The following is a 12974-nucleotide window of genomic DNA, read 5'->3' on the forward strand; positions in this document are numbered from 1 at the left end:
GGACTTTTCGAACGGACCCAACGTCTCCTGCTGTCACAGAGCAATCGCTTAAGGTTGTTAGGAACCCTCTAGTTTCAGACAAAACCCTCAGAACAATTCTTTGACACTCTGTCATCATTTGAGAATAACAAAACATGCCTTAAATTATGGATCTTTAAGTTTTTAAGGCACAAAAAGTCTTTTAATTGCATTGTTACTGTCATTTTCTAACCTACCCCCAGTCAATCTGAGGGCATGTTTTCTCTCAAATGAGGTGCGTGATACGCGTGGCTCAGGCACGGTGAGTTTAGAGATCCAAAGTCCCGCCTATTTTTTCCTTGCACCGTGTGTGGCTCTGGACCATTTTAGACAGGAAAATGATAAATGGAGAGCCATATTTACATTGTTATGGCAAATATGCACATAGAATATGTTTACAATGTGTTTCTTGATAACCCTGAGGAAGGCCACAAGCTTAAATGTGCCTGTTTTATAAAGTTGTAAGATCTACTATTAGTGAAACTTTCTGTCTCCACACTTGTAGAATATGTCACAGGAAAGTTAAACACCTAGCCTAAGTGCTTTTCTGGTTTGTGCTTTTCAAATTAAAATCCCGGTTTAGCATTTCTGTAGAGAAACTCCCTTCACTTGTACAGAATCTTTTGTTTTGAATAGTTCCTGACATACTTCCTCTATACACTGAATCAAGTGGCTTGTAGGGGGCTTATTCAGGTAAAACCTATGAAGAAGGACAGGGCTTTGAGAGCAGGGAGATGCGGCTGACATGCAGCAAACTTGCGCCCTGTGTGAAAGTCGCACCGGCAGGAGCGCGCGACGCACAAGCAGCAAAACACGCTCCCGGTCTGAAACGGGCATTATTGAACCATCAGTTATCTCTGTGGAGCTCTGCCGCCAACTCAGGAAAACTCCAGTCGCAGTCTGAAATTTTCAGGAGTAGGAATGCAAACAATATCTATTTTAGTGCTCAGCACCCTCACCTGATCTGTACTGTTCTGATTTCTTTGAAGAGAAAACCAATAGCTATAAACAGCGTGAGAGAAAGCACATGACAGAAGGCACAAAGGGCTCTGTGGCGCAATGGACAGCGCATTGGACTTCTAGCTGTTGAAAAAGAAGGAATTCAAAGGTTGTGGGTTCGAGTCCCACCAGAGTCGGCCTTTAAGCATTAACTCCAAAAAGTCTACTTAAGAAGAACACTTCCACACAATCATAGTGAAATGTCGTCAAAAGAATCACATCTGAAAATATGTGGCTCTCTTGTACATCAGACAGCTCTGGAAGAGTGATTCAAAGGGTGAGGGCTGTTTGGCACAGTTAGAAAACTAAAGGTCTTGTAGTGTGTTTAATTAACAACGCATCCAAGACTCCCACGACCACCTTTCAACAAGACTAACATGTCTGAATATTTCTTACATTGTCGTCTACTTTGACTCCCTGACCCTGATGTCAGTTTAAGAAGGTTAGATTATTTTGTGATGGGTGGCTCTGTGGCGCAATGGACAGCGCGTTGGACTTCTAGCTAAGCAGTATTAAGGAGCTATTCAAAGGTTGTGGGTTCGAGTCCCACCAGAGTCAAACTTTACTCAGGATGGACCGCTTCCATCCCAGAAAAAGGAAATTTGAAATAAAAAGGACATGTTAAATGGATTTAAGCCTCTGTAGTTCATATGTCTAGTAAAATACAGAAAGAGTTATTAACGGTTTTGGGTTCAAGTCCCCCTGGAGCCTGACCCTGAGCTGGCTTTTTAGTAGAGCTTGATGGGTTCAGTTGCTTCTCGCCCCTCCCAAAAAATACAGGAGAAATTAATCAAAGGTTTTGGGCTTAAGACCCACCAAAGTCAAACTTTAGAAGGACAGAGATGTCTACCATGTGGCTCCATAGCTCCAATGATTTTTCATCTCGCAGTCCTCTGAATGCACACATGGCGACATGGCCAGAAGGTGAGACCACACACCTGCCATGCTCACAGTGAAGATCCCCACTCAGAGAAACTGGTGTGATTCCACCTGACGGCAGGAGGAAAACGGATTTGGAGGACAGACCAAATTCTGCTGGCTGTCCTGGCATAAAATCAGAATATGGGTGGTAGAACATGGTAGAACATAACATGGTTTAGATCAAACTGTGATTAGACATGAGGTTGCTGCATTAGCTTGAAGATATCAAACCTGAATTCGTCTCCAGAATTTATAAAGTACTCTAAAAGTACAAACAGGGACAGTCTACTGTACATGAATCAACACCAAACCACCAAACTGTCCTGGATCCAAGAGAGGTAAGCCAGGACGTGCACCGAGATGACGGCTGATTCATCAGAAGTCTGGCCAACAGAAACAAATGTGAACATAATGAAGTGTTTCTAAAGAAAACCTGCTCTCTAGCTCCGCCCACTGAGGTTTAATTCATCCAATAGTATTGCTTCTACCCCCAGAGCAGACCGTGATGCTAATGCTATCATAGACACACACACCCCCCGAGCCGCGGTGGTCTTAGCTCAGTGAACCATGCAGAACGTCTTCAGCGAAGCCAAGAGATGCATCTGTCATCAGCCCTCCTTCGGCTAATCCTCTGCTGCTCCACAATCACTCCAGAGCATCTCGTCCCATCTGAGGACTGCTTCCATTTAGCTCCATAACTGCTTAAACCGAATTAAGCTACTGAGAGGGCGAAGGCAGCGTCACATGAGGAGTGTGCCCACTTAGCTCTTTAGCTACTTAGACTCTGGTGAGGCCAATCAGCCATTGAAAACATCACACGCAACATGTTAAGAGGTCTGCTGCGTGGTGCTAGGGTAAAGGGCCCAGCAGAAGATGAAGAGCTTACAGGGGGAGACTTCATCAGTAAGGTGGGTTGGCTTTCAGCCTTGCCCCTCAAACAGAAGTGTCTCCAGATTCTGTGAATCTTGATTATTAACTGGACTGTAGGTGGGGAGATATCCAAGTTTGGTTCAATAACACACTGAGACACATCATTCATAAAATAATAAACTATTTGCCTATTGGATAACTGACCTGGGTGGTATGGCCGAAATTTTTTTCACTGTCTTCTCTTGCCCTTTGTAGTGAAATAATTCTACACGGTAACACAAAAGACCCAGATTAGTTTGCCTTTTCAGGGCTGATCTGCCTTTCATTTCATGATTATCCCATGATTCTTTCCATTCTACCATGGGTGAAGACATTATGAAGTTTAAAGGTTTTCCACCTTGAAAGTGAACGTTTCCTCAACACTGGTGCTGCAGAAGCTCTGTGAGCCACTGACCCACATGTAGTTAGTGCCACAGGATGAGACCTACTGTTGATATAAGGTTGATTTACCGTTAGGAGCCCATGCTGGTGGCTTTGCACGTTTTTCTGGCAGGTTGGGTTCAACCTGACACACCAGATTGACTGTTTCATTTCCATTGCATAGATTTATGTCACAGTCACCGGAGGAACGTTCTGTCTGTCACATTCATGCTGGGCCAATCAGAGCGAAAAAGAAAAAATGAGGTTGTATGCATGTGTGTGTCTTGAGCTGACAGGCTACTGCCGACATAGTTGTTGAATGGCGAAGCTTCTCTGCGAACAAAATTGATGCCGAGGCTGAATGGGAGGCATGCAAAAACCTCTTCTCTGCCAAGACAATCTTTGCAGCTCTTTGCTCCTGTTTTAAAAATGAGATGTGGTCCAGTTCTGATTAAACTGACACTATCCTACAGCTACATGTGAGCTAATAGCTACTGCAGCATCAGCCATTGGATACACCACAATGATCACAAACCCTCGCTGAAGCAGACTGAGAGAAGAGAAAAGCTTTCAGTACAGCTTTTTACTCTTGTTTTAATAAAGACACATTTTCATTATGACAAAACTGTCGCTGAGGCTATGTCCGAGCTAATCACTCCACTAGCAGCCTTCACATGTACCCACTCACACGACAACTACCTCCTTCCACCAAAAACTATCAAACTCATGCTGAGGCAGTTCTGCAGAAGAGAGAAGCTTTTAATCTTTTAGCTATAGCTAAGTACAAGCCAATCACTGCACTAGTGGTAGCCACATGGCCGTAACTACCATTGAGGACACCGAGGTCATGTCCTTGGTATTTTTTTCAAGTGACAAAAAGAAGGTGGTATAACTGACTGCAAATATACTTTGTGTCAGCCATCACTTGCACCTCTACATCACTGTGCGGTAGATCATCCTCTCGTAACTATACGATCTTTGGTCATCACAGTGCTTTGTGGGGGGTCTGCCTCAAAAATCTGCCAGATTAGTACTGATTGCTAATGTACAGACCGCTACAACAGAGTTCAGCCAAGGTAACGCAATAAAAGTTCACTTTACATTTAACGTTATTGCCACCCCAGATAAACATCATCTGATCCCACCAAAATGTGCTGTCAACGTAACGTTAACGTTAAATTATATTGATGTCACGTAACTGATGTTGGTTTCACTTGAATGAAATAAATGTTAACGTTGTTGGTATAATACTGCTGTGGACAGCGTTTATGTTACTCCGTGCTGACTGCGTCATCAGGTGATTATTATGTTCACAGAGATAAAGAAATTTACTCAAACTTTGCTCCCCTTTGGAAAAGATAACAGGACAGGAAGAGGATGAGAGGGGGAGAAAAAGAACAAAAAGTAGAGAGTGAGAAGTCAAGTCCTGCTCACAGTTCTCACCCAGAACAGGATTATCTTTGTACCATACACACTGATGTTAAACAAACAATACTGTCCTCTGATCCAGTTCAAACAATGTAATGACCACAGAGGTTTTCTTTGGCAATCATAATGGAACTTATATAGCACTGATCATCAACTGCTGGCCTGGGGGCCATATCAAGCCCCCCAAAGCTTCCTGTCCAGCCCCTAGAAGATCATTAGATTCAGAAAAAGAGAAAAAGAAGATCTTGTGGTTTGAAGAGTATCCCTTGGCTTTAAATGTCTGCAGCTGTTAAATCAATCCCACAAACAATACTGAAATAACTTTAGAATGACTCAACCTTTGATCTGTTTTTGCTGAAATTTACTGTCACAATTAGTAGATATTTTTAAAAAAGGGTTAAGGTTGGCAGACGTGCTGCAAATATGACCAGATAAAATGGTGAAAAAGGGTTAGAGAGTAGCAAAATAGGTGATAAGTGGTGAAATGGGCAAAAAGGGACAAAAATTGAAAGAAAAAGTTTTGAAAAGAGGTTAAAATGTGGCAAAAATTGGTAAAAGAGAAAAAGGGGCAAAGAGTATCAAAAATTGGTTGCAAATGGTAAACATAGTGCAAAAAAGTAATGAAAAGTGTTTAAAAAATGGCAAAAAATAGAAGAAAAATGGCAAAATGGAGATGAAACATGCAGGAAAAGTGGTTTAATGGGTTAAAGAATGGCAAAAAAATGTGTTACAGAGGCAGGCAGTGGCTTGCAAAAATTGGCAAATAAAAGTGGCAAAAAATTGGTTTTAAAGTTGCAAAAATAGTTAAAAAAATGAAATGAAAAGGGGTACAAAAGTGTCAAAAATGGATAAAATTGGCACAAAGGGGATAAAACATGCAAGAAAATGTGTTAAAGAGGCACAAAGGGTTTAAAAGTGTCAAAAATGAGTTTATACTAGTACTAAATCACAATTGTAGAGGGCCCATTCTCTGGGATTTTCAGGGGCCCAGTTCTGTTGTCAGGCTCCTTGTGGCCTGCTGCATTATACCTAGATAACAGTGATAGATCTCACTGCTAATTCCTAAAAATGTTCTGCATTTTGAAAGAAAATACAAATACTACTACAACAATATTTCAATCAAACCCAAAATATTGATTCAATTTTTGTTTATTTGAAAGTCCCCCAGAGTTTCTGTCAGGACTAAATCTGGCCCTTGTGCAAATGTTCTTGATGACCCCTGTTATATAGCCTAAATTTAATAACATACCAAATATAAGTGTATTAGAATCATTGTATAACCTAAATTTTACTTTTACTCTTGTGCTGTTTGTATTTGATTTCTTACTATTTAGTATTTGAATTATTTAAATGAACTGGATCCTGGAAGGTACAAAAACAAAAAGCTAAATGATGAGGAGAAGTACAGCCTTCCTAACAACAAGTGGCTTAATCAATCAGTTACCCCCAACACACACCATATAAATAGAAATATCTGATGGTGTACAGGCCTGCAATAACCCATTATATTCATGTAATTTCAGTGGGTCTTCATGGATGCTGACTGGCTGCCCCTCTCTCCTGCCTCTGACTTTTACAGTGCATAGCAATTTATTAGACCAGCTGTTATAAAAATGAGAAAAAAAAAATTATAAATCTTTCAAAAACTTGTTTAAAACTAAAATTAAACTGTTTTACCATTTTGAACAGGAATGGGGAATTTCAAACTAAATTCACCTTTTTATACCCAAATTTGAGCTGGCTCACTGGGCTTCTCTGAGAAGTCAGAAATGAATTAAGCATAACATTCAACCACTAAAACTCATTGTTCTGTTCAGGAATGCAAGTAAATAACTATAATTTGACATATTAATCAAGAAATATTAACGTGCTTTACTATTTTTTCAGTTTTTTTTATAATCAGTCAATTTGAAAATTCATGGATAACAATAACAATTATATTTTAGCATTAAAAATGTCATTTGGGTTAAAGAGCTTCTACATATTGGTGTATTAACCATTGCAGCAACATAAAAAACGATTTTGGTTTTACCAATGCTGTTAATTTAGGGCAGCTGTGGCATAAACCTTACTTTGAGTGGTGGGCTAATACATTTGTTAAGCACTGTATGTCAGCGCTGCCCTTGGACCACCAAATTTTGACCTCGGTGTTCATCAAATCCTGGTTACGGCCCTGGGTAGCCGCTATATTTTTTATACAACCCAATCGCTGTAATAGCAGTGCGCAGATGCTTTAGGCATGTATGGCGCTGAGGATTTACTGCAGGGCCCAGTAAACCACAAGGTCAAGCTCAACGGCATCTCTTTCGTCCAGGCCTTTTCAACCCTTGGTGAAACACCCGGAGAAAAAGGCTGGAGTTTTCAGGTTCTTGGGACATCCACAGCATGACCAGGGGCTTGTGGCAATCCTTCTTCCTGCCCAGGAAGTACTCTAGACCGTGCTTTATCGCCACAGCCACCCCGTACTCTGCCCTAAAGGTGTGGACTTTGACAGAATATTTTCCCATGCCACTGGAAATGTGCAAGGACATCCGGAGTGGGACCAAGGTTGTGTCAATCCTCCTTCCCTCCTTCAGCCTCAGTCTTTGGCCCAAACATGCCTAACAGTTCTGCACAGAATGTACTGTATGTGGAAATTAGGGGTGAAAAAGTCTTTCATTTGGATTGCAACTAGCTTTTTATAGTCTAATTCACCTGTCGCTAAGCCAAACACCATTTGTGATGAAAACAACTGTTCTTCATAGAAAGTCCCGTCCTACTCCCACACACATTTTGGGAAGTGGAATTTAATTATTGGCTTGTTTTCAATCAGCCACATGTCTCCGAAGCTGTGATCATCAGAATATGTTTAATTTCTGAAGTTTAAAAACCACCAGCTGACAAAAAAATAAAACCCTGAGTAACTAGCCAGAGAAAACCTGGCTAGTATGTTTTACCACCAAACTATGCCTCTGCTAAAGGAAAGGAAAATGTTCATGTGAAATAGCTGCTGAACATTTAAAAGGACCAAACACAAACATAATAGGGGCCAAACAAAGCAGAACTCCTCTGAGACTTCTGAATGACTGTGATGATGAGTACTCGCTGACAGTGAGCCAGACCGGGTGTGAAAGAGGACAGACGGGCCACGGTAACGTCATCCACTCGGCTCAGTGGCTACTCAAAGTGACACTTGGCAAGATGTTGATGTAAACAAGTGATACGAGCCAAAAATCAGAAAGCAGAGCAGCAGCGTGTCACATCTGTGATTCTGCTGTCAGTTTGAGAAATTAGATCCACACTGGAGGTGGCTGATACCAGCCGAGAGGAGTCCCACTCCGAACATGGAGTCAAACAGCGGAGAGGTGGTGAATATGGGCCACTGCACGTGTAAAATCCATGACCATTCAGTCTCTTTATGTCCCTGATGAGTTTGATGACAATTGTCTGGTAGAAGTGTTGAACTAAGCAGCCGCCAACCTGAATGTGCCAGCTCTTTGGCAGGTGGCTGGTGTTAAATTCCCTCTTTACTCGCCACCATAAATACTGCACATTGTGTCGGCAGAGCGCTGTTCATGGCGGCTGTAAATAGCCTCAGAAACCAGCTGCTTATGTAATTTCCTGCTAAAGCTCTTTTTGAAATACGGCGTTTACGTAACTGTCCTACAACACCAAGCCTCATTTACATAATTGCATAGAGATAAAGGCTCTGCACGGATCTATGTTGGAGCATGGGGGCTCATTTACATATATGCAAATGAGACACACGTGTAGGCACACACAGGCGCCAGACAAATGTTACACTGAGGCTTTGATTTGTTGTGTCTGTTGACGCGCTGCTGGTTTGTGGTCCTAATGGAGCATAAAGACCCAGAGAGGGGACCATGCTGCCATAGTTCCTGCTGTTAGACCAGGATCCCATTTCAAGACGGTTTGACAACCCAGATTCTAACCCTGAGCTCAGAGTCGATCTGTCATCTGTCAGATAAGAAACTCAGAGTTGTCTGTTTCAGATCAGCATATCTGAATTAGGTAGGTCAACTCTGAGTAGGTTCAGCGTGGGCAACATGACCATGAAAGTCATCAACAGTGGAGCTCAGATACAAGAATTAACTATCGCAGCAGGTGACAACAAAAGATCCACGTACAGCCCTGGATGTTTGACCCTTTTATTGGTTTTATAAATCAGTCACAGTCTATATAATTTGGCTTTTTTGACAAAAAAATCCTCTCTAATGTCAAAGTGAAAACAGATCTCTACAAAATAATGTCAATTTAACAAAAACATGCTCATGTTCATTTTACCCTCTGCATTTACAAGCCTTCCATGGCCAGCTGCTGAGAAGCATCCCCACAGAATTACGATGCCACCACCACAGTGGGGATAGTGAAGATTTCATCCTCTTGACCAGGGAGTCTTCCACATACCTTTTGGTGGACTCTAGTCCAGATTGAATCTGAGTTTTCTTCAACAGTGTCTTTCTCTTTGCCACTCTCCCATAAAGCTCTGACTGGTGAAGAACCCGGCCAACAGTTGTTGTCTGCAGAGTCTCTCCCATCTCAGCTGCTGAAGCTTGGAACTCCTTCAGAGTAGTCATAGGTGTCTTGGTGTCCTCTCTCACTAGTCTCCTTCTTGCACGCTCACTCAGTTTGTGAGGACATCCTGATCTAGGCAGATTTACACATGTGATATACTCCTTCATTTCTTCATGATGGATTTAACTGAACTCTGGGGGATGTTCAGAGACTTGGAGATATTTTAGTCTCCATCCACTGACAGGCTTTTCAAGAGCCTCAAAGTTGCTTGGAGTGTTCTTTTGTCTTCATGGTGTAATGGTAACCAGGAATACTGATACCTGTATTCCTGTAAATGTGTTTGACTCTGAACTAAAGTTTGTTCCAAACATAGAGTCAATAGCCAAATGTGGTCAGCAAAGGATCCACTTGCTGCGGAAGCTGAACTCTTTTAGTGTTTCTGAGGGCATCTTATCTTGTTTTTATCATTCTTTTATTGAAAGTCTTTTAACTTTTTCTTTTGTGTGTTGGTTTAATGGACTGTCTGTAAAGGACAGGAACAGTCTAAACCAGATAATCAAAGTCTGCTCCAAGATTATTGGTGTCCAGCTGGAGGACCTAAGCTCCCTCTGGAAGAAACGTGTGGTCCAGAAAGCCAGAGGAATAATAAATCAGCCTGACTACATTCTCTCCTCTGACTTTTCTCTTATGCCCTCTGGGCGGCGCTATCATGCACCCCCAAGGAAAACCAACAGATACTCAAACTCATTTATCCCTTCAGCTATCAGGCTGCTAAATGCTGAGAGGTGAACAGAATCTGATTGGGGTGTTTTGCTCGTTAATGCATCCTTGACATTGTATTAATTGTACTTATTGTATTTATTGCTGATCCTGTGGATCTGTTGGCACTGACATGTGAATGTGGTTGCTTATTTGCTGTAGTGAATATTTTGGATTTGTTTTTTTTTTTTTGTTCTTTGATTGTTTAGATCATTTCAATAAGGCAGGGTAAACTGTAAACTGAATTGCCCTTCGGGGATTAATAAAGTCGTCTGAATCTGAATCTGAATCTGATAACCAGTGACTGGTCTTTCCAGACACAGGTGTCTTTATACTGAGACACATTCACTGCACTCACGTGATCCTCATTTCACTACCTGTGAGACTACTCACTGCTACCACTGTTGAATTAGGTCAGTCACTTTAAAGAGTGACTATTTATGCAGTCACTGATCTAACATTACAGATATTTACTTAACTGACATCACTTTGTAGAAATCTGGTTTCCCTCTGACAATAAAGTTTATTTTTGGTCTAAAAAATTATATTGAACATGATTGATTTATAAAATCAATAAAAGGGGCAAACATGGGGGGGGGGGGGGTGTTACACTGTTTTTCATCCTCTCAGACTAGACATCCTCTGTGCCTATGAAGCTACGTTTAGAAAAAAGGTACACCGCTTCAATCAATGCAAAAATGAAACCATGTCTGTGTCAGAGATGGAGAAACTCTAAGACCAGGACAGACTGAGAGTTCACACTTTCTCTCCTTGTAAAAAAGGCTTGATTCACCCCTCATTCTTGGATTTGAGTTTCTCTCATTTCAGGGTTGACAGTCTGTGTCATGGTTCTAACCTAAAGCTCGACTCTGGTGGGACTCGAACCCACAACCTTTGAATCACTTCTCCAGTGCTCAACTAGAAGTCCAATGCGCTGTCCATTGCGCCACAGAGCCACGCAATCATTTCTTGTCTTGTTTTCTGTTCAAGTCAGTATTAAACTGAAAGCTTGCCGTCCTTGTCCCAGAACCCAGCCACCAGGAGAGAAAACAAAGGTTCGCCCTGTCTTCTTCCAGTAGTCCACTTTTCATCAGAGTGCCCTGGTTCCCCAGCACCTGACACGGACCTGTTGGCATCCTCCCATAATATATCAATCTATATTATAATTTCATATTCTTACCATGTATCACATTAAGATCTTCACACCCTGGGTCTGTTATTTTTGCATGTGTTTTTTAATCTGTAATCTGAGAAAAACCTCCTGCACTTGAACCTTGCACACGGATTCTACTGTATTTTAATAGCCACATTTGTAGCTTTTGGCTCTGGCATTCTTTAACCCATAAGGACCCAGCGTAACACAGGTGTCACATGACCTTTAAATGTTAATTCATGAAGTTCCTGAGTGAAACACACTGACCATGCTGATGTGGTCATGTGACTGGCCTATAAGGGGGGGCTATAAGGAATAACTTTCTTGGGCCCAGCCAAACTGGGGGCCAATTGAGGTCAGCAAAATCATGATCCATTCCAAAGATAAGCTGTAAAAATCATATTTCATATGTATATAAATAGGTTAAATGTAGCCAAAAAGTTGCAAAAATGACCAGCTATTGTAAACAGGGCTACACATTGACAAAAATGAGTTAAAAGTGGGAAAAAAATTATTTGTAAATATGAAAAAAGTGGCATATTAAATGAAAACAGTGGTGAAAAGGGTTCCAAAGAGACAAAAATGGGATTAAGGTGGCAAAAATTTTCTACAAGAAAAAAAAAAATGCAACAAGGGGAGAAATGGGTGGAAAATGTTGAAAACTGGTTAAAAAAAAAGGGGTGACAATGGACCGAAGGGGTTAAAAAGCCCAAATTCTCTGAATCCAGCACACGTGTTGATGTCATCAATAATATATAGTTAGTGTTATGCCCCCCTTCATTTTTTTGTATTAGGACTACTGGGTGCAGGTCCTTAGGGGTTTTGGATGCACAGTTTAATTTTTTTTAAGTACTTTGACATTGAAAACATGATTTTGACTATATACAGTGCTTAACAAATTTATTAGACCACCCTAACCCTAACCAAAGTAAGGTTTATGCCACAGCTACCCAAAATTAACAGCATGGGTAATTACCAAAATCATTTTTTATGTTTCTGCAATGGTTAATACACCAATATGTAAAAGTTCTTTAACCCAAATGATATTTTTAATGCTAAAATATAATTATTATTGTTAACCATGAATATTCAAATTTACTGATTTACAAAAAAACTGAAAAAATAGTAAAGCACATTAATATTTCTTGATTAATATGTCAAATTATAGTTATTTACTTGCATTCCTGAACAGAAAAATGAGTTTTAGTGGTTGAATGTCATGCTTGATTCATTTCTGACTTCTCAGAGAAGCCCAGTGGGCTGGCTCAAATTAGGGTGAATTCAGTTGGAAATTCCTCATTCCTGTTCAAAATGGTAAAACGTGGAGAGCTGACTGAAAAATGAAAGAGTCCGCATTAAAGCACTTCATGATGCTGGATGGTCTTTGAGACAAATATGACAGGTGGTCTAATAATGTTAAGCACTGTATTTCTTATATCTACCTTTAAAAACATTCAATTTCATGTTTTGACCTTTTAAACTGATAAGTTTGACTTTTTATCTCAGATTTTAAGCCTTTTAACTTCATTTTGACTTCTTCTTAATCTCAGATTCGTTAATTATCACGGCTCAGTTTTTTCCCACAATTCATTACTGGGGAAAGTGGCGCTGACAGTTTATGGTTAGTGTTGACCCTGTTAGGCTCCTAGGTGAGACCTAAATTTAGAATCCGGCCCCTGCAGCACACGCTCATGTGTCGTAGCGCTGTGGCAGTAAAAGAATCAGGAACAGTCTAGTTTAGCAAATGAAGCACCTGCAGAGCTGTTCACTTCCTTCTTTGGCAGTCTAGAATAATGTTCTTAGTAAACAAACATGACAGTAGACAAGCTCTGTTAGGTTATTGTATGTAGTAATATTCTATGTTTTTACTTTGTTAAATCTGTCTGCAGAG

General features: G+C 40.8%; 3 non-coding genes across 3 annotated transcripts; 2 read left to right on the forward strand and 1 right to left on the reverse strand.

The window, feature by feature from the left end:
• Positions 1-1063: 1063 nt before the first annotated feature.
• Positions 1064-1154, forward strand: trnar-ucu. The gene is given in 2 exon segments: positions 1064-1100; positions 1119-1154. It is a non-coding gene; the product is annotated as a tRNA-Arg (tRNA).
• A 327-nt stretch (positions 1155-1481) lies between these two features.
• On the forward strand, positions 1482-1575 carry trnar-ucu. Its single transcript has 2 exons — positions 1482-1518; positions 1540-1575. It is a non-coding gene; the product is annotated as a tRNA-Arg (tRNA).
• A 9219-nt stretch (positions 1576-10794) lies between these two features.
• Positions 10795-10886, reverse strand: trnar-ucu. Its single transcript is given in 2 exon segments — positions 10795-10830; positions 10850-10886. It is a non-coding gene; the product is annotated as a tRNA-Arg (tRNA).
• Between the last annotated feature and the right edge of the window lie 2088 nt (positions 10887-12974).

Source organism: Cheilinus undulatus, linkage group 2, assembly GCF_018320785.1.
Source record: "Cheilinus undulatus linkage group 2, ASM1832078v1, whole genome shotgun sequence".
NCBI classification, from domain to species: Eukaryota; Metazoa; Chordata; class Actinopteri; order Labriformes; family Labridae; genus Cheilinus; species Cheilinus undulatus.